General features: G+C 40.6%; 1 pseudogene; it reads right to left on the bottom strand.

Moving 5' to 3' along the window:
• Positions 1 to 8,004: 8,004 nt before the first annotated feature.
• LOC107545942 (UDP-N-acetylglucosamine--dolichyl-phosphate N-acetylglucosaminephosphotransferase pseudogene) lies at positions 8,005 to 22,280 on the bottom strand (annotated as a pseudogene).
• Positions 22,281 to 22,390: the final 110 nt, after the last annotated feature.

The raw sequence follows: 22,390 nt of genomic DNA, 5'->3' as shown, positions 1-22,390 counted from the left end.
AATAAGCAAGAAGAGACAGATGCAATGCAATCAGCATCTAGACCTCTCTTAACAGCAGGAAGGTGAACAAATGGATTGTTGGTGATCTTTTGAACTCAGAAACAAATGGATTTATGAACAGCCTTCCTGAACTAACCTATTTGTAAGTAGAAGATACTGTCTACACAGATTTTTATTTAGTTGTAGTTTATAACCTGACTGTGGAAAATAGTATCTTATAAGCTAAGCCTCAGCAGGACAGAATTTTCAGCTACCTATGAGGCGTCTATGGTGAATTGTTTCGTTCTTCTATCACATACAGCCGTTTTGGCCAGCCCATTCTAAGCAAGAGGACTATTTAAAAAGCTCACTGTGATAATCCTTTCACAATACTTTGATGGACCATTTGTAAAGGGATAAGTTTTGTTGGAACCAATGTATCCTAAACCTCAGTGGCCTCTGTCCAATAAGTTCACACATGTGGGCTGCTTGATACTTTCAGTTCTATTTTTATCTCCTTAAACTGTGTGCGTATTGTAATAATGTAACAACTAACTTATCCATGGTCAAAAGGTCTGTGTGACTGTCCTGACATTTTCAGAGAAAAAAGACACAAAACCCTTCCAGTGAAAAGACACTTTATATGCTTTCGCTACAGCTCTTCAAGCCTTCAGAACTGAGGCTCTGTGGAAAGCCCGGGACTTACACGCACATGCGAGTTGGCGCACCAGCTCGGGATGTAATTAAAGACACATTTCTCCATGGATTGAAGTGTTTTGTTTAGAAATACATTTCCCATTATACTTTTTGCACATTTTTTTCAGAAACATTTCCTTTCATGGTTTCCTTTTTTTAAAAAAGTATTGAATAGTGTGAGAGGAGCTCTGTTGTGGTTTGGGTGCAGCTACACTAGTTGTGGCCCCTCAGATATTCATGTATTGGAATAATCATAGACTATTTTACTGGAAACCATTCTGTTTTTCTCGCAAGAACTCGCAAACGCTTGCTTCTTCCATTTTCCCCTAAATCTGGGTCAATCAGGAGTGTTCGTCCAAGCTGGCCTATTGGTTTACACAACTCTGGGAACAAGATGGCCACATTTTTTAAAAAAAATATATCTTTATTGATTTCAGAGAGAGGAAGGGGGGGAGAGAGAGAGAGAGGAACATCAATGATGAGAGTCATTGATCAGCTGCCTCCTGCACAGCCCCTGCTGGGGATCGAGCCCGCAGCCAGGGCATGTCCCTTGGCTGGAATGAAACCTTGATCTGGATCATAGGTCGATGCTCAACCACTGAGGCATGGCCTGCCGGGCACTACATATTTTTTAAGGGCCCTCTCCCATGAGTCCAGCGATTCTGTGACAGGGTGCTATCAACTCTTCCCATCGAGTGTTGGGGAATGGCAAGAACTAAATGCCTCCTGGAGAGAAGAGGCCATCAGCTAGCAAACACCTCGCTCTTTGCTCAGCCCGACTTCGGTGAACAGTGCTTCGCGCTGCCGATGGAAATTCAAGTGTGAAGCCAATTTTTATGCTCTAGATGGCAAAAAAATGCAGCTAATTCCAAAGGGTTTCTCCTTTTTCCCCTGGCAGCTGGTATGTTTACATAGCGGGGATGAAAGGCCTGACATCTGTGTTTACATTTCTAAGTAGAGGGTCCCCCAAACCCACAGTTAGGAATCATTTATATCCAAGCACCTCTGCCCCAGAATTACAACAGCAGAGTCTTTCAACTTCTCCTCGGCAAGGGCCTTTGATCTCCCTGTGCAAAATGCTCTCTGATGAGTTGTGATTGGAAGAGGAGGGCTGGGAAGATTTTATACTTTGACAACTTCCCCTTTCTCTCCACTCCCAACCATATAAGAATATGACTCAGACTTTTAAGTACCCCGATTTCTTTCTAGAAATTCCATTGAGTCATCAGAATAAAATTAAAATATAGTGGTGTGACCAAAGCTAAAGAAGTGGGTTTCAAAAAAAATTGCATTTTTAATCAACACTCCAGTTGACTCTGACTTCTGATTCCAGGTAGATTAGAAACATCTGAGTTTCTTATTAGACATGGAAATTCCAGCGCCCTATGCAAGCAGATTGAGTGTGAATCTCTAGGTGTGTGGGTCCAGGAATCTGTATTTTTCACATCTTGAGGTGAATCTTATGTATATCATTGGTTAAGAACCCTTAGACTAGCTGGACACTGAGGGTGGGGCTTTTAATTTGAGGGCTAGGTTATAGTAGTCTCAGAACTGGTTGCAGAAAGAGTCTCAGCTTCTCACCCTTTCAATGAAATGGCAGTGGTCTCCTCAAGTCGGAATCATTTAAGCTGATTAAAGGAAATAATTTTCTTTGACTGTTTGAATGTCTTACATAATTTTTCCTGACCACATTATATTTTTCTATTCATAAAATTTTGGCTTGTAAATTGAGGCAAAGTAATTTAGTAGATTAAGAAATATTTACAGAACCAAGACTTCTGAAATTTGATCTTGGACCTAATCTAAGTTTGCATTGCTTAGATGATGATGCTGTATTCCCTCATCTGAAATGATATTCTGCTTTTTTTAAAATCAGATTTTTATTGAGGTAATCACAGATCCACATGCATTTGTAAAAAATAATACAGAGAGATCCTTTGTATCCTTTATCTAGCTTCCCCCAATGGGGAACATTCTGCAAACCTGTAGTACTATATTATAACCAGAATATTGATATTGATATAATCACAGATTTTATCCAGATTTCCAGTTTTACCTGTACTCATTTGTGTGTGCGTGTGTATTATATAATTTTTTTTTTATGAATTTGTCTCTATTGTTGAAAAATATTACAGATGTCCCCCTTTTTCCCCTCATTGACCCATTCTACCCCACCCTCAACCCCCGCCCCAGGCCCCTACCACACTACTGTCTTGTGTCTGTGGGTTATGCACATGTGCATATAAATTCTTAATCTCTCCCCACCCATCCAGCCATCCCTCCAAGATTCATCTGTCTGTTCCATGCTTCTATGTACTATATATACTTTTTTATCACATGTGTAGGTTTGATTACCACACAGTCAAGATACTGAACACTTCCCTCATCACAAGGATCTTTGGGTTTCCCTTTTATAGCCATGCTCATCCCTCTCCTGCCCCCTCTCTGAACCCTTGACAGCCACTAATCTGTTCTTTACTTCTAAGTGTCATTCCATAAGTGTTATATAAATGGAAGCATACACTATGTCATCTTTTGGGATTAGCTTCTTTTCACTCAGCATAATTCCCTGCAGATTCATCCAAGTTGTATGTATCAATAGTTCTTTCATTTTTATTGCTCAGTAGTATTCCATGGTATAAATTCAGTGGTACCTCGGTTTTCTAATGTAATCTACTCAGGAAAGACCGTTCGAGTTCTGAGACATTTGAAAACTGAGGGATCCACAGCCGACAGCTGGGCCTCAGGACCTTGCCCTTGGCGGAAGCCATGAGGCATGCTGGACTCCTGAGGCGTGTTTGAAAACCGAAGCATTTCCTCCCGGGTTTACTGCGTTCATAAACTGAAACGTTCGTCAATGGAGACCTTCGAAAACCGAGGCACCACCGTGTACCACAGTTCATTTAACCATTCACGTACTGAAGGACATCTGAGATGTTTCCAGTTTGGCCTATTATTTATAAAGCTTTTATGGACATTCGTGTACAAGTAAGCTTTTGTGTAAATTTTATTATACAGATTTTTTTTACCAGCCTTTTCAACTTTTATAATTTTGTTTGCCAATTACAAACTCTATTATATCCACAGAAATCTTTCTAGTTAACTTCACTTAACTTATACTATCTCCTTCCTGGATTCCAAAGCAACACCTGCCTGAACCAAGCATTTTATCACTTGCCTATAGTCAAAATATTTCACATTGTATTGCTTGCCTTCTCAATGAGGCTGAAAGTAGTAGGTTTTTTGTGTAGGCTGTAGTGTCTACTATAGCCTTAGATATAACAAATGAATACTCAAATGGACAGGCAATATTAGTATTTTTTCATTTAATTTGGTTGGTGTGCCCTTGTGGCCAACAGAATATATCATATTAAAAGCTGTATGGATACAAGAATGCATAAAGAACATGAAGCCTTTATTTGGTGGGTTTACAGTTTATCTGGAAAATTAAAGCCAACACTAATGCATTGAAGTTACAGAACATTGAGCTGCTGTGATTTTGATGCCAGGTACATGAACAGAAAATAGAGAGATGAGCGTGGGATGGAGAAACTGAAGAAGGTTTCTTGGAGGAAGTGAACTTTAAATCAGTCCTAACAGAAGGAGGGAATTACATAAAAACTGATGAAAGAGAAGATTCTAAGGACAGAAAACATCTCAAGCAGTATTACAGGAGTGCTGAGTTGTTGAAGGAAGGAGTTGGTGATCAGAGTGAGTAGGTGAGGTGTGGCTTGACTGTGACAGACCTTGAGAGGTGCATATAACATTTGTGTTGGTCCCATCTTCTGGAATATAAAATTGGTGACAGAAGCCCACGGGGACTAAACATGTCAAGATGGGTCAATATAACTGTTGGGCTGAACTCTAACTTTTAGAATTAGGACTTTCCTCTAGATGTTCTGGGAGTTTCTGAACTTTCAGGAAATAGTACAAAGCACTGAGATGTATGCCTAGTAGATCCTTGACTTGCATGTGATACCTGTTAGAAAGAATTTGAATTACATCCACAGACTTGTTCAATGTTCTAGTAGTTGCTGGAGGAGGTTTGACTAGGAGATAAAACAGTGGCACACTCTCTCCACCAAAGGAAGGCACCAGGTGCTGAAAGGGCCAAGGATATGAACATAAACTAGGTTGAAGAGGAAAGAACATGGGTCCTAGCCATAGGGGGAAGCTGTACATCATCAGTTTCTGCTACTTCCTCTCCTCTTTTCTCCTCTCCATAACATCTGGAGAATTCTGCTATGAGAATGTTCTGTGAAAAAGCTAATCACACGGAGCTAAAGGAGCTTTCTTGTTGAGTATAGCAGAAGAAGCTGACTAGAGCTTAGAGATCCAAGGGAGGATCAGTGGCTTTATAGATAGTAACCTTGGGTCCAGTAGTGATCCACATGGCCAAAGATCACACGAGCAATGAACATCAGAACAAAGCTGTGATCATCACCACTGTATCACCACCAGGACCCATAAATAAATCAAAGGAGACCCCACATGAGGATCAGAGGCTCAAGATATATGCAATTGTTATAAAGACATAGTTGTACTCACTCAATAGTGAGGGCTGGGAAGGGATAGGCCCCATGTCTTCTGGTGTTCTAGTGAAGACTGAATAGTGAATGTCAATGCCAATCATGCCTTGGGTACTGGCTGTGCTGATTTGTGGCCAGCTGCAGAAGAAATTTACATATATCAATAGCAAAGAGAAGCTAATACACATAGAGTTTCATTGATGGTTCTGTCCCTTACACTTCTGTGTTTGTGCCATTTCCATTTTCAATTGTGAAGGCAAGGCATTTATTAACAAACGCCTAAAGAGCTGTGTTTGTAGTTTTAGATGTCTGCAATAGGAGAATGTTCATAGCCTAAGGGTCCCGCAATAAAAAGCAAAATGTGTGTAATTCCTAAATACTTAAGGAATTTTAAGCACAAATTCACTTAGAGCATTAATGGCTTTAATAAAGACAGACATCTAACTCAAAATCAACAAATCATTAGACTTGCAGTAAAAGTGTAAGCAAAGCCTAATTAATATACTTGTTGATGTTTTCCTTGATAACGACATTGGTTATTAAGTCTAATGGTGCCTCAAAGATCAACTGAATAGTGAGGAAGGCAACCAGCCAATGACTTGAGGTCATTTAACCAAAAAAGTACTTTTTTGCTACTCTCTTCCATCAAAATAACATCAATTATTGTTATTGTTATCAATTTATTATAATTATTTGATCTAATTTTGTTTATATGAATAAATTCAAATATTCTGGGGTATAGACAGATCCTCAGAATACTCTATAAATAAAGTGAAAGGTAGTGTGATATTAGAAATATATGTTTGCTATTGTTTTTTAATAAACCTCTTTCTTTGGGTTCAAATTGCACTCTCAGAGGAGCATTTTTTCACACTAGCTCTAGCCCATGGAGAAACAGGTGGCTGCCTTGAGATCACTGTGGAGAAATTGGTCCTTTAAGCTCTGTTTTATAGATGAGTTTATATAAATTAGCCAAGTTCCCATTGTTAGCAAAATGTAGAACTGAAATTAGAAATTAGGTTGATGTGACTCAAAAAACTCCCTTTATTTTTCCTGTGCCATGCTCAGGAAAGAGGATCAGGATATATGAGTCACAAGCCCTAGCCCTTCCCACCAAGCATTTTCCATATTATGAGAGTAACTCCCTCCCTTAATAAATCAGAAGTAGGTAAGCAAGCAGATTCCTTGAGGAACACAACATATTTAATTGCTCTTCGTCACTTCTCTTACTCAGGACAAGATTAATTAACTCTGATCTTTTCATTTGCACAGGCCTAATGGGGATGGCTTAATAATTGCTTCTTAAAAAGAGGGACTTCTGAGAAAATACCATGAGAATAAATCTGAACTCTCTTCACTCCTTCTTACTGCCTGAACTTGTTTTAGACAAAAGAAGTCTGTGATTTAAAAAAAAAAGAAAAAGCCAAACGTTTCAAATCTGATGGTGAAAACCCTTTTCATCATGCTCACAGATACCATCAAAGTCCAAGAAATGCTGCAGTATATTAAAATGTATATTTTCAAGCTTGATGTAAATGATAGGGTCTCAAGCTGCAGTGTGACTCCAGGCCAAAATTAAAGACAGTTCCCAAATTCCTTACAGTTATACCCAGGAAGAAGCATTGCACACAGGCTGTTGATTTGTCAAAAACTTAATTTTCCAGGACAACCTCCATTGAGGATTGAGGAAAGTCAATAGCCTGGAGTTCATGTCACCTTGGACAGCGGCTAGAAGATGGTACAATAAAGAAAGAGACCATAAACTCTGATAAGCAGTGATTTACCAATTAGATGTGAGAAAAATGAAGAATCGTTAAAATGACAAAATACCATGAGTCATTAAGGGCCGGCCTAATTAAATAATAGCCCAATGTAAGCCAGAGATTTATGATCTGCCAGCTGCACAATGTGGGTTTATCAAAATAATGGAAATTGACATACATTGTACACACAGCCTCTCTTTAGCTGCCTCTTTTAACATTTATCAGGAGGTCACCCAGGGAAATATGCCTCCAACATAAACTAGTTGCTGGTCTTTCTGTTGTAACCCAGTCCTCAGTGGAGCATTTATTACCTTGTCTTGCCTGGACGGAATGGTGATTTTTCTTGAGTCTTATGGCTTTCCTCTACTGCAAGCTGCCTTTGCGTGTTTTGTTTTGCTCATTCATGTTTCCCAACAGTGTTAACATCTGAGTGTTTCTTTTGGCAAAATATCTAGAGCAGCAGGGCTCCAAGTGTTGCCCTCCAGGCCTCTTTGGACGGGTGTGGCTTGGGTGGGATCCCTGCATGTCACTGGTGCTGCACACTGTGGCACATTACATCTGCCAGATGGACCTGTGGCCACATGAGCCTTGACCACATCAGTCAGTGACTTGAGCAGAGGATGATGCCTTAAAGCTGTAATATGCCTTCCTCCAGAATCAGCCTCTGTGCTCCTTTCTTCTGTACAACTAGCTCCTGACTTCCTAAAGCCTAAGGACACGTGCAATGTGACCACTGTCAGTACAGCCTGAATGTCCACCATTAGAAGGTTAGTTTTTGTTTGTTCTGTTGTTTACCCCCAATTTATTATTCATCTTACATGGCTTAAAATGTTTGTTTTTCACGTCAGCTCTACTCTTAGCAGTTGAGCTAGCGTAGGCATCAGTGACCTCTGGGGAAAGGAAATGATAAGGACAAGTCTAGAGGAGAAAGGAGGGTGAGAGAGGCTTGAGCCAAGAGGCAGTCTTGGTCTAGAATGAGGTCGGTCTGAGTCAGGTACCCGGGAGACTTGTGAAGTGAAGGGCAATGATAAAGGGCCTCAGACATCATAGAAGAGTCGGACAGGCTGATCTGGATGGAGAAGGTAACAGCACTGCCCAAGATCTATAACAGCAGCAGGAGCAGTGTGAGGTTCTTCTGGTCCATGGACTCAAAGTCTTTAAATAGCAAGTTAATGAAGGGTCATGTTGTTACACTAGGTAAAGGCACTGTCCTCATTCTCAATCTGGTACACTCTCACTAGCTGGAGGCTCTCTACTCCCTCCTTGTTCCCCTGTTCCCTTTAGAATAAAGGTGCCCAAGAAAGAGAGACTCTTGGTCTTAAATTTGGAATAGCTCACCGCCACTTTGTCTATCTCGATATTGAGCCAGGGCACCTGGTGGCAAAGGCAGAGGATGATATGTAGGAGCTGAGGCAGTAATTGAAGGAAGCTGGGGCATGAAGAAGAGTCACATGGTCTTGCTGAAGTATCCCAAGATGCCCACCACGGCCCAGTTCACACCAGCAAAGTAACAGAAGGTATCTCCCACAAACACCTATGAAGGGCACACTTATGGTAAAGCAATCCCAACGTGGTGGAAAAAAATAGGGTCTCATGAAATAGAGGGAAAAGACAAGATCAGCCTGACAACCACCTTCCAGCTCCACAAAGTTGAAGGTGATGATGAAAGCAAAAATGACTAGTAACTGGTCAGCCTTTAGGGCATTAATTCCTGCTAGAATATTGATGGAAAGGGTACAGAACACTGCCAACAGCGTCATTAGACATAGTACAAGATCCTAAGTCCAGATGCAAGCCAAGAATTATAAAATTATTATTATACAAAATAGTGAATAGTGTGGTTATCTATTGTAAATCAATCATCCCAAAATTTAGTGGCTTAAAACAACAACAACCATTTATATTGCTCATGAGTCTGCAATTTGGACAGAGCTCAGTGACATCAGTTGGGACCTCTCAATTAGAAATCAGAGGATCCTCTCCTAAGATTGTTCACTTACATATCTAGCAAGTTGGTGCTAGCAATTAGCTGCAAGATGAACCAAGGCTGTTAGCTAGAGGCCACGTTTGTCTTCATTTGGGCCTTCTGATGAGAATGCTTGAGTTTCCTCACTGCATGGAGGCTGGGTTCTAAGACTACTTCAAGTGATAGAAAGTGGAATCTACCCTTAACAACCTGGACCTAGAAACTAGCATCATCACTTCCACCATATTCTATTGGTCAAGCAGTCACAGAGCCTGCCCAGTTTCAAAAGGAGAGACTATAGATCCCCTTTTTTTAATGGGAAGAGGGTGAATTTAAAGCCATCTTTAATCTAGCATGGTGGGTTGAAAATTCAAGCTCTAAAATGTGTCCATTCTTCATTTAACAAAGTACCAGTTTATTTGAATACAGCATGTTTACGTTTAAAAGCAATTTCTCTTTTCATTTTGAATCCTGTGCGAGATAGGTAGAATGGTGTTACTGTCACTCTAGAGGGAATTGAGACAAAGAGATTTTGACTTGCTTATGGTAACAATTATACTGCAGCAAACCCAGGGTGGTTTGCTTCCCCCCAGGCCTCAGATGCATCCTGCAACTTTGTCCAGCTTGTGATTGGGCTTTGACCAGCCATACACACTGGCCTGTGGCTCAAGAAGAACATAATTTTAATGGTCAGACCAATGCACCACGGGTACCCAAGTTTTATGATATCCAGCTGCGGAATGCATCATCATGTCTCTGAGGCCTCACTCACTGAGATCATTGTTCAGTTTTGGTGTACCATCTGTTGTCCGGGTCTTCCTAAGTGATTTTTCTGGGCTGGCTTCCCTCTTCATTGGGAATGGAAGAGTTGTCAAAAGCCCAGTACATTTTTTTCTGCATTGTAAAGCCATCAGGACTTAATTAGGGAAAAAAATTCTTCAACAACAATTGATTTGTTCAACTATCACTCAATTTGAAGTACTCTCTTTTTATTAAAAATTACATGAAAGTCATTGGATGCCCAGCTTTGGGTGTTTGTTTGTGTTTTGAGTCTGTCTCTATCTATTTTACATCCTGCCTTTAGCAAGTTTCCATAATTAGAGTGTAGTTTGAAAACTACTTCCAGATAGAGTGTATCAGAAATGTTTATTTAACATTGATTCTTTTTAGGTATCTGTAGATTCTGATAACTAAATTAAAAATTAGAGTTGGTTAAACCTGAAAGTTTTGAGTGTTTGGAAAGTGTTTTAAACCATTGCTCAGGGTCTAGGCCTTTGGAAAATCTACTTCATGTTTGTCTTTAGCTCCTTCCCCCTGAATTTTCAGTCTCCTTTGTGTTTAGAGAAAAGTTGCAACCATATGTTTCTGATTCATTTATAACTAACATTTAGAGTTAGCTCATGAAGCTATTGTTTTGTAAGGACATGTACTTTAAAGTTGTATGTGATTCATTTTAAGCCCCTTCTCTTCTTTGAACAAAGAAATGATTCTTTTTCAAACTTTACCTGAAAAATTAAAAATTAGTTTATTTTAAAATGCTGAGCCATTGGCAGTACTGAAGGCATTGCACCTATTAACCTCTCCATGTTTTCCTCAAAATCAGTTTTGATGAGGATTTGTGAACATGTCATTGGATCACTAGGCCATGCTTGACCAGTTTGCAATTGGTGTTTCTCCAGGAGCTAAAGAACATTCATTTACCTGGCTATGCACTTACCTGGCTGTTGCAAACTTTTAAAAATAAAAAAATAATAGTTCCATATGGAAAGATAAATGCCTTTGTAAGCCCAAGAAAAAAAACAGTTTATATGGATTAATTGCAGGTCAAAATACAAAGGAAACAAGACAATACTTTGAGAAACTAAATCACTGGAAGAGAACCAGCAGAGAAATGGTAAGGGTGGGGTGAGTAACGAATATTATCATGGTGGTTCTAAACCTGGTTAATAATAAAAGTCACCTGAATAGGTACCTGTTTCAAAACTACAGATTCCTGGGCCTCAAGGTGGGTTAGTCTGGGCTCCTCCAGTGATTCTGATGATCAGCTTAGTTATTGAAAATAATTTTTGCCCTGGCCGATGCTGCTCAGTTGGTTGGGCATCACTCTGTACACGAAAGGTCACCGGTTCGATTCCCAGTCAGGGCAGATGCCAGAGTTTCGGGCTCTGTCCCCAGTAGGGGGCGTGCAGGAGGCAGCTGATTGATGTTTCTCTCTCACATTGATGTTTCTCTCTCTCCCTCTCCCTTCCTCTGTCTCTAAAAAATCAATAAAAATATTTTTTAAAATAAAAATAATATTTAAAAAATAATAATTTGGGAACTCTTCACATGCACACACACAAATGTATAATTATCAAGAGGAAATTGAGGTCCAATCTGGGCCACAACATTGTATCCTGATCCCTTAAAATCTGACTTTGCCCTTCTTCCAATGATAAGAATAGATTTCAGATAAATGAACAGATTTATTTCTGCATTTGTCTACACGATACAGAGTATTTCTTCCACCAGCTCTCAAACCAGGACCTGAACTGGGAGAACAAAACAAAATGGATGGCTATTAAGATCTCTAATTGTGGAGAAGCATTTGCCTGGATTTCCTTTAATTTTCCACATTCAGCTCACAAATTGACTATGTGCTTAATAATGAAAGTCCAGTGTCATCATCACTGGGGCACTGACAGATGCTTAAATCCTTTAAATCAGGATTATATTATGTACATTTCATTGCCTTTTGGAATCTTGTCAATGCCATCAAGAGAATTTCTCAAATGCCTAAAGGGGTTCAATAAACAGGTTGGTGATTGCTCGAAGTCCAGTGTGCGAGGTAGAACCTTGATCTGGGAAATTTACTTTTCCCTTCAGGGCAGTGCCTTCCCAAAATCTGCCTTGAGGAACACCCAGCACCAGGATTCATTTTTTAGTCTCAAGATAATGTGTGGGAATGGGTCCAACTCGATTTTAGCAATTAAATTCACCATGTAAAAGCTCTTTTTATAATTTTACTAGACTAGCATTTTCAACAGCCATTAATGAGCCAAGGCCTATGCAATTTTATAAATAAAGGGATTCAGGCTGTCATTATGTGTAAATCCTTCCCAAATTACCTGCTCTAGTCAGGAAAAATGGTATGAAAGAGAAAACAATAATGTTTTGGAAAATGATGACATTCTGTAAATAAAAATTGGCAGCAAAAGTTCCTGGCAAAACTAATGCTCAAGTCAACATGCCTCGATTTATTGCTACACGAATCAGACATTAATTCTTCCTCAATCATTCTTATACTTCTCAACTGTGACATCGTTGACAGAGTCTGAACACTCCACAGGTACCTAGACTGTTAATACAATAAGCCAAAATGAATATAAATGGTTGAAGAGGAAAGCAAATTAGTTTTCTCGAAATTTTCTGGAGAATTGAGTTTACATTAACTAGAATGTATGAGGCTGCCAAAAACAAAGGGTATAGGGGTTAGGGAATGGGAGAAGTGGAATTATTATGACTTTCAGGTCCATAGGGGCTTTTGTGTTCCCCGGGTGATAGCAAATACCAAACACTGTAAGTATATATTAGCAAGGAGACATCACTGTGGGGACTGTTTTATATTCAGCTTCTTTCATGACTTTTTCCATCTCCAAAGAGTGATGCATGCTCTGAATCTGCTTCCGGAATTCTTTCCAGCTCCTCCAGACCCTTTTCTGCTAACCTTCCAACCAAATATCAGAAGAGTGTAAAAATATTCAAGTGTCCTGCTTAGGAAAATATGTTTTCTACTGATGTTGCTTGGCAAAACACCGTGGTAGGGTATTTTGGTTGTGAAGCGCTAAGCCTCAAGTCAGGATCTAAAGAAAGGAAGCAAAATAAAAGGGAAACTAAACTGCCCATGGGAAAAAAAAAAAAAGTGAAAACTTTTTGGTGTGAGCAGCAAGAGAGAGTGAATGAGGGACCCAGAAAAATCAGAAGCAGCTAATATTCAACAAAAGCACTAAGAATACACAATGGAGAAAGGACAGTCTCCTCAAAAAATGGTGTCGGGAAACTGAACACCTACATGCCAAAGAATGAAATTGGACTTATTCTAAACCATCCACAAAAATCAATTCTAAGTAGACTAAAGAGTTAAACATAAGACCTGAAACTGTAAAACCCCTAAAAGAAAACATAGGGGAAAATCTTCTTGACATTAGTCTTGGTGACAATTTTTTGCATTTGACACCAAAAACACAAAGGACAAAAGCAAAAATAAATGAGTGGAACTGCATCAGACTAAAAAGTGTTGGCACAGGAAAGAAAACAATAAGAAAAATAGAAATGCAACTTTCAGAATAGGAGAAAGCATCTGAAAACTGTCTATCTAATAAGGTGCTCATATCCAAAATATATAAGGAACTCATACAGCCCAATAGCAAAAACAACAATTAAGCCAATTTAAAAAACGGGAAAAAGGGCTGCACAAATATTTTTCAAAAGAAGACATACAAATGACCAACAGGCATATGAAAGGTGCTCAACATCACTAATCATGAGGGAAATGCAAATCGAAACCACTGGATGTGCCCCCACACCTGTTAGGTTGGCTATCATCAAAAAGACAGCAAGTAACGAGGGGCGATGAGGGAACCCTCATGCTCTGTTGGTGGAATTATAAATTGGTGCAAACACTATGGAAAGCAGTATGAAGTTTCCTCAAAAAATTAAAAATAGATCTATCATATGATCCAGCAATTTCACTTCTGGGTATTTATGTGAAGAAAAGAAAAACAAATCTGAAAAGATATATGCACCCCCATGCTAATTGCAGCATTATTTTAAACAGTCAAGGTATTAAAACAACCTAGGTGTGTGTCAAGGGATGCAATGTGTGTGTGTGTGTGTGTGTGTGTGTGTGTATGCAAATTCCAGTCAGCTTCAAGCATCAGCTGGACCTAGTAACTCCTTTCTAATAAACAGAACTTAGCAAAAGTAATGGGATGTGGTTACCAAAAACTATGATTTCTCCCTTGCCTTCTCGCCCCGTCTCTCTCTTTAGGAGTCATTGCTCTGGAGGTAGCAGATTGCCATGTTGTGAGTAGCCTGTGGAGGGGCCCACCCAGCAAGGAACTGATGTCTCTGACCCACAGCCAGCAAGACCTGAGGCCTATGAACAGCTGTCTGAGGGAGTCAGATTCTCTCCCTGTCGGCCTTTCAGATGACTGCAGCCCCAGCTGACTCTGTGTACCCTGGCGACCCTGAATCAGAGTCCCCCAGCTAACCCTCAGAAACTATGAGGTAATACATGTGTGTCGTTTGAAGTGGCTGAGTTTGGGGATAATTTGTTCTGGAGCAATTGATAACCAACACCTCCACTGGAAGGTAAGCTCCATGGGGGAAGGGACTACTTTCTCTGCCTCTGTCATGGAGGAGGGGACCTTCTCTGTCTTGTTTGGCACCGTCTCCCAAGCACGTAGAGTGATGCCTGGGACCCAGAGGCACTCAATAAACACCGAGTTTAAATGAGTAATGAATATGGGGGTGGGTTGAAGGAGACTGGGTTTCGCAAAATATGTGGGATGGAAGTTTGAGCCACTGTTGATGTTTAAAGCTGAGGCTGTTCTTAAGGTCAAAAGTGACTCCAGATGTCTTAGGAGTACTCAAGTAAAAGACATTCTGGTAATCCCAGACTCAGTACTAATCTCGTGACCATGATTATCGACCCCAGTCTGTGTTGCTTAGCAAACCTTCACTGAGGGTCTGGGCAAGCTCTGGCTGACGGTGAGGAAGACTTCACACGGGCACTGTGTGCATTCGGAAAAGTGACTCGCCTCCCACGCTTTCCTCACCTTAAAGGCCTCATCGGGCTGTTGCTAATACATAGAATAAAACCCATAGTGGTCTGTGGTTTGTTCTCAGTACATGGTGGTCTCCTTCCCCTCAGGGAGCTTGCTATACGAGGAGATAAGATTCATACATGAGAAGATAACTAACATGGTATAATGTTTGTAAAGTTAAGTGCCAGATGTTTTTGAGACAGGAGTTATAATGGAATAATTATTTTCTGATTCTTCCTTCTGTACCGCGGGGTGTTGGGTGCCCCTTTGTCACTTGGGAATACCACCAGAAAACTCCATAACTTTCATTAATGTTAGAAAAAAAAAACCTGCTGAAAATGGTTAATAATCCCAGGTTTGCTGGTGAGAACCTGGAAATGCAGCAAAAAGTGACAAATGTGTAACAGATTTATTCCTGCTACTGACTAATTATCAGAGTGATAATTTCATGTGGTTTGAGGAAAATTCCCTGGTCTTGAAGCAGGATGTCCCAACCCAAACGGCCACAGGAAGAGTCACACTGAAAATAATGCCTTCCTTCTCAGGGCTTCCTTGAAATTGTATATAGAATTCCTTAGGATTCAAAGAAAAGCTACTAATAACAATAAATATTTTTCTTTTGCTATGTGCTGACTAATATTCAGATTGTGAGCAGCTCTTTCGGAATTCAAGAAGGAAGAGTGGATGTGAAATCATTTTAGAAACTCCCAGCTTTCTGAAAGAAACTTGACTTTTAACGGAAAATAACAGCCTAATGGGAACCACATTGGGATCAGCACATCCAATACTACGGAGAAAAAGTGACTGTAGCTGTCTACACATATAGGCGGGTCTTTCAGGCTGGTTCAAAAATTCCATTTTCCGCCCGTGGTCTGCGTGTCCACATGGTGACAAATGAGCCACGCAGGGCTTTCGAGGTGTTGGCGCCACCAGTGAGTGCCAGATGGAATGTGGTGAAAGCTCTGATTTGTACCTTTCAGACCAGAGGTCCTTGCCAAAATGGATGGGTCCTTCTGGCCACCTCTTGTAAGTACAGCCACAGGTATTCAGTTGAAACCTGTGGGTGAGAAAGACATAAACAGGTGCTATAAATTTGTCAGGCCAGGAAGCCACAGGCTGTTTAGTAAATGGCAAATCCAATGGCCCAGAAAAACAAAGGGGTCTCTTTTCATCAGAATGATCAGACTTACTCAACAAATATTTATTGAGCGCCCACTCTCTGCCAGACATAATAGAGATCGACAGGGTCTCTTGTTTAAAGGGTGAGGTAAGGAAGCACAGCCCCGAGTCACCTGGGAAGGTGTGGACCCACCTGTGCCCTACAACCTGATGGGAAGGAAGGGCCAGTGTCCCGGTGACAGGCCCAGCAACCTGGGCATTGCGGCACCCATTCTGCCCATGACTCCTGGGGGTGCAGCTTTTATGGGGTGACTTTTCTGCCTTGGCTTGCTCAGGACAAGACCTTGCACATTTTGAAAGAAATGTAGCTTTTGCTGTAGCATTTCACAAACAAGTCAATAGTCTCGGTGGAAATGAAAAAGCATCACTTTTAAACTGAAATCTGAGTTTACATCTTTGAATAGTATCTGTTGAGTCATAAAACTAAAAAGGAGGTTGAAAGTTAATTTACTCAGCACACTCCTGGCTTACACTGTTCTAAAAAGCAGACCTAATTAAAGCAGACCTTCTGAGAAGGAGAGGCCATTGCTCTTTGTGATAACATATTGTTATGTTTTGTTTCCTTCACAGTTAATGATTTTTTAAATCAAATTTAATCTAAGTCCCCCTAGCAGCATTTTATATCTATTTTAAAATACATATTTTGCCCCTAGGTAGTTGAATAGTGGTTGATTACAAGCCTCACATGATGACAGTCATTTAATTTTCACCTTAGTGTTTTTTAGGTCCGATTTCTCCTAATTTTTTCTTGGTAACACTAGTGCTTGTAAATGAACATGCTGGATGGGGCACCAAGAATGAGGGTATTGAGCTGTGGTTTGTGCCGGACATTGAACTAAGTGTTTTACCTAGATCATCTCGATCACTCCTTACAACAAGCCTTTGAGATAGGTTCAATCATTTCCTGAGTTTATAAATGGGGAAACTGAGGCTTTCAGAGAAGTTCATCCTTTGCACGAGACAGCAGCCAGGAAGTGGGGGAGCTAGGATGTGAATGTATAACAGTGCCAAAGTTTTCCTATTAATGGTAGAGATGATTGCCTACATTTATGCTAATAGATCCAAGTATTACATTGAGCATTGATTAATCAACATACTAATATTAAAAGTAAACTTGGTAGCCTAGCCAGGCATGGCTCAGTAGTTGAGAGTCGACCTGGGATCCAGGTGATCAGGGTTTGATTCCTGGTCAGGGCACATGCCCAGGTTGCAGGCTTGATCAATGGCTCTCTCTGATTGATGTTTCTATCTCTCTCTCTACTTCTCCTTTCCTCTCTCTGAAATCAATAAAGATATATTAAAAAAATAATAATAAAATAAAATAAACTTGGTCATGTTCTGTCTAATGCCCGTGTGTCACTCAAGTGTTTGCAAAACCATGGGATTATTTTTCAAGACTCTTACTCTTCTAACTATAAGCTCTTATTTAAACCTTTGTTTAATCTGCAATTCATATCCACAAAAATAATGGCTGGTGATACATCTAATACTTTTGCTATTTTCTTTGGGCATTCAGAAAGTCTTTCTACTTATCTGTTTAAATCAGAAGCTCTTAATCTTAGCTGAGCATTAGAATCACTTAAGGGAGCTTTTAAAGAACTTGATGCTGGGGCCGCACCCAAGACCAATTAAATCGGAATCTCTGTGGGTGTTAGCCAAATGATTACCATGAGCGTACAAGGTTGAAACCACTCACTTAAATAATTCTTTCCTGGACTTTCTTTATACAGATACTCCTTGACTTATGATGGGGTTGTAGCCTGATAAACCCATTATAAATTAAAAATATGGTAAGTCAAAAATGCATTTAATACACCTAAGCTACTGAACATCATAGCTTAGCCTAGCCTACATTAAATGTGTTCAGAACACACATATTAGCTTACAGTTGGGCAATTATCTTGAGTTTTATCTCAAGTAACTGCCTTCTTTTTTTCACCAAAAGCAGAAAACACAGATGGGCATTTTGTAGAAATGATGAGATATGAAAACTAAACAATATTTTAAAAAATGCTGACAACGCAGCACACTATAGAGTATCAGTTGTTTACCCTGGTGGCCGAGTGGCTGACTGGGGGCTGTGGCTCACTACCACTACCCAGCCTCATGAGAGACTACTGTACTGCATGTCACTACCCCAGGAAAAAATCAAAATTTAAAATTCTAAGTACAATTTCTATTGAATGCATATCATTGTCTCACCACCGTAAAGTGAAAAAATCATAAGTCAAACCATCATAAGTCGGGGACTCTCTGTATATCCATTTCACCCGTGGCCTATTCTGGCTTTCTCTCATCCAGTTAGAACTGTGAGTTGGCCAATTCAACGCCCCTTCCCAAATGCTATCTCATTACCTGCAGCTAATATAGAGGCTGAAGGAGCTGAGTAGTTTCTATCCCAGACTTTCTTGAGAATGGAAGAGCTGTATGAGACAATTCTGGCCAATGACACAGACTGTCTGTTGAGGGCTTCTGGGAAGCCCAGGCATCCCGGTGTTTCCATTAATGAGTTAGTCAGTTCAGTAGTTGGATTTTTCACTTTTAATTTGAATGTTTTATATTTATCTGACACAGGTATATTTATTCATAGACATAGATTGTGCACGTGACTTATCAAAGGGAACCTAAAGGAGAAATCAAGGGAGAATTTGGTCTCTTCTCGATGCGTTAGTATCTATTTCCTTGTGGAGACCTTGGCTTTCATGACAAAAGTGTCCTACAGAGAAGGTAAAGGCTAAGAAATTTGGAATCCCTAAGGTTTTCTTTGAAATTCCAGATTGGGGTGGGGGTGGTGTGATATGATTCCTTCTAATATGCCTGTGTCGAACATAATTCCCATGTTAGACATATGATATTTATAGGAACAAACCAAAGGGACTATGGGTAATAGAAAGCTTCAAGGTAACAAGCACTGAATCTGAGCCTGTATGTTTACAATATGTGTGTGCCTGTGTGACGTTTGCTAATTTTTCGTGTAACTTTTTATTGAAGTACAATGTACATACAGAAAAGTGCGCATATTATAAAGGAGCTCAAAGAATTTTCACAAACTCACACATCTTTGTTCTAAAACCCAGGTCAAGAACCAGAACATTCTCAGGATTCTAAGACCCCCCCCCCCCCCCCCCAAGGATAACCACTAGGCTGTCGTTTCTTTTCTTTTTCTTTATTTTATTCTTCTTATTTTTTAAACAAACCAATGTGTGGAAGTACAAGGTCACCTCTTCTGTTTTCACATGCCTCTACTGAGACGGGAAAGTCAAACCTGTTCAGAGGCACATTTAATTATGGGAAAATGAATGGAAAGAAATAAAATCCAGACCAACAAAGCAAAGATTTAAGTTGGCATCGCTTTCCATATAATTGTGATGCCGGCAGACACTCAATAAACATATCAGCATTGTTAAAATGATTTATCAGCCAAATAGTTGAATGTAAAATATTATCAATACAGGTGTCATCATTGATCTTTCTTGGGCCTCGCCGCTGAAGACTGGGGCTGCTAGATGATTTCAACAAACAATCCTTGACAGGAAACCAAAGGCAACAAGGCACAGGGACAGACAGCTGACAAATGCAGTATGGGGCCATTAAAGCATGTGATGAATTTGCCAGGAAAGTATATATTTGTGCAAGAGGTGAGCTCATATCTCCCATAAATTTGTCAGCCGTGACACAGTGTTCTCCGGCTTGGCATGAGTAATGCCTTGCTATTTGCTGCCTTTGTCTGGCAAAAGCTCTATCAGTCACTCCAGGGTTATTTACAAAGAAACGTGTCTATCAGTTACAAGGACATGACTTTGCCGCTAAAAGATAACAAAAGAGGAAATCAGGCAGTGGCCTCTCAGCGAGGGATGCGTCTTTTCCAGACAAGCTCTGGACTGGAATGAATCAGATGGACGGCAATTGGCCGGGCTGGCCCTGTGCCTAGCATGACCAGTCTTAGTACATTTATCCACACTGATTAGATTAGAAATTATTAATAGGGGGCTACGGAGTAGAGCAAAAGGTCATTTAGAGTTTAATTCTGTTCTCAGATAACTTCATTTCAGCTGATGGGATTGTTATTGTAGGGGTTTTATATGTTTATAGGAAACAATATACTCAATAATGAAGTCATGCCTCCTTCTGCAAGGTCAGGAAAGCTATTGTGTAGCTAGATTGAAGTCTTCACAATTGTGTTAATTAAGTAACAGTGATTGGGCTTGGTCTCCTCTTGAAATGCATTTAAGGGCCTAAAAGCTGCTGAGAATGTATTCTTTCAATATAAATATATAGGAAAGCAAGTGAGACCAGAAAGCAGCCTTCGATTGAGTAAACAGAAGAGCTGACACGAAGCTTTTACTTAAGGAAGAGAGGAGCCTGGTTGGCAGATGTAACTTCTTGCCACATGAATACAAATGTCTTGTCAGTTTTGGATTAAATGTAACAGGTCCCTTTTCCTTTACTCAATTCCTGATGAATCTGAAAGATGAAGTTACAGAGTTTGATGTTGATGGAACATTATGTCTCTCAGTTACTTTATTGCTCCCCAAGCCTGCCCCTTTGGGGTAGAGGAACAGTGTGCAGGAATAGCCACGTCCTTCTCGGGGAAAGGGCCCTTTCCTTGGTCTTGCCAATAGACCAGGGCCATTAGTGACAGGGAGCTCGGCTCTGTCCTCCACCGTGAGTCCCCATTTTTTGGAGGGTTTATAATTCTGACATTAAATTTGCTGAAGGTGGTTGCAATTCTGTCTGTTTGGAGAGACAAAAATCTCTTTTAAACAGCCAAAGGGAATTTAACTGAGTTTAAATGAAGAGGGGGGTTCATGGAAAGCAGTTTATTGTCGTATGTTTCTTAAAGCCCACAAAAGGCCTTTGGGTTCTATTTGTAAGTGAATCACCTTCCATTTGTGTCCAGATGTAGTGATAGCCCCTTAAGGTGGACTTTGAGGTGAAACTCAGGGGTGGTGACTGGTGACTGAGTCTTGTCTCTCCAACTCTCCCCCATTCTTTCTCCCCCCCCCCACACACAAGAAAACCACCATCCAGAGACTGAACTTGGTTTTACCAATAGGAATGTTATCTTCATTAATATGTCTTTTTATTTTCATTGATTTATTTTTTAATCCTCACTTGGGGATACTTTTTCCATTGCTTTTCCGAGAGAGTGGAAGGGAGAGAGAGAGAGAGAGAGACATCAATTGGTTGCCTCCTGCATGTGCCCTGACCTGGGCTGGAGATTGAGCCTGCAACTGAGGTACGTGCTCTGGGCTGGAATTGAACCCAGGACCCTTCAGTCTGCAGGCCTAGGCTCTAACCACTGAGCCAAACCGGCTAGGGCTAGTATGTCTTTTTAATACCTCTAAAGCAGTGGTTCTTGACAAAGAGTGATTTTTGTCCCCCAGGGGACATTTGGCAATTTATTTGTTTGTATTGTAACAACTGGGTGGGGGACGTGCTAGTGAGTAGAGGTCGGAGACGCTGCTGAACATTCTGCAATGCACAGGGTGGCACCACCAAAGGGAATTATCTGGCCTTCAGTGTCAAGTCCTAAGTTTGAGGAACCTTGAGAACCAATGAAGAGCGAGGACTGGGGAAGATTACCTAGGGAATGAGGCACCAGCTGAGTTTCTGTTTAGGAAAAAACAACAACAACCCTTCATCATGATATTATAAATAAATCATCCTGTTTGGATTTGAAAAATAAAAAATTTCTTCTAAAGCCACTCATTTCAATTAAAACTTGGGATCTAGAAACAATAGCTCCTTTCTGTTGTCACGAGATGGGCCACGTGGTTTTAGAGCCATCGTGGTGCGCAGTAAAGTCAAGGCTCAGAAGCTTTGTATGAAGATGCACAAGGCGACATGATGTACTGGAAGAAAGGCTGCGCTGGGATCCCAAATATCTCAGTGCTACCCTGCCACTGGCTAACCGTGGGCCTGGTCAAGTCATTCAGTGCCTCTGGGCCTCAGGTGCTATTTCTGCCCAGGCATTGAGAAAAGCTTGACATGATTCCTTGACTATTCCTTCTTCTTCAGCCACAGTCACAGCTCAGGCAGGATTTTTCCTTGATTTCCAGGCTCACGGTCACCCCTCTTTACATTTGCATTGGCCTGCCTTGAGAAGGGAGAACATCACTTTCTTAACTGATGTTCTCCCTTCAAATATATCCCATCAAATGCCACCATCTTGCCTGTTTATACCATCACTTTGTTACATCACTCCTCTCAAACTTCCCAATGCCTATAGAGTAAAAGTCGCCCTTGGTGTGACCTCCGAGTCCCTCTCTGATCTGCTCAGCAATACTTTTCTATGCTAGTCTTAGGTGTTTTCCCTACTTGGATCTTTGCTGTCCCCATCACTTACCGCCTTCTTCATAACGGCGTATATTAGATCAACAGTCTTCCCGCTGAGCCTTTGTTATGTCTGGCATGTCCCCCCCCACTGTCATCTCTCAACCTTCTTTCACGCCTGAAGCTCCGTAGTCT

Source organism: Miniopterus natalensis, chromosome 13, assembly GCF_054644295.1.
Source record: "Miniopterus natalensis isolate mMinNat1 chromosome 13, mMinNat1.hap1, whole genome shotgun sequence".
NCBI classification, from domain to species: Eukaryota; Metazoa; Chordata; class Mammalia; order Chiroptera; family Miniopteridae; genus Miniopterus; species Miniopterus natalensis.
The sequence above is the reverse complement of the archived record's forward strand: the minus strand, read 5'-3'. Positions and strand labels throughout refer to the sequence as shown.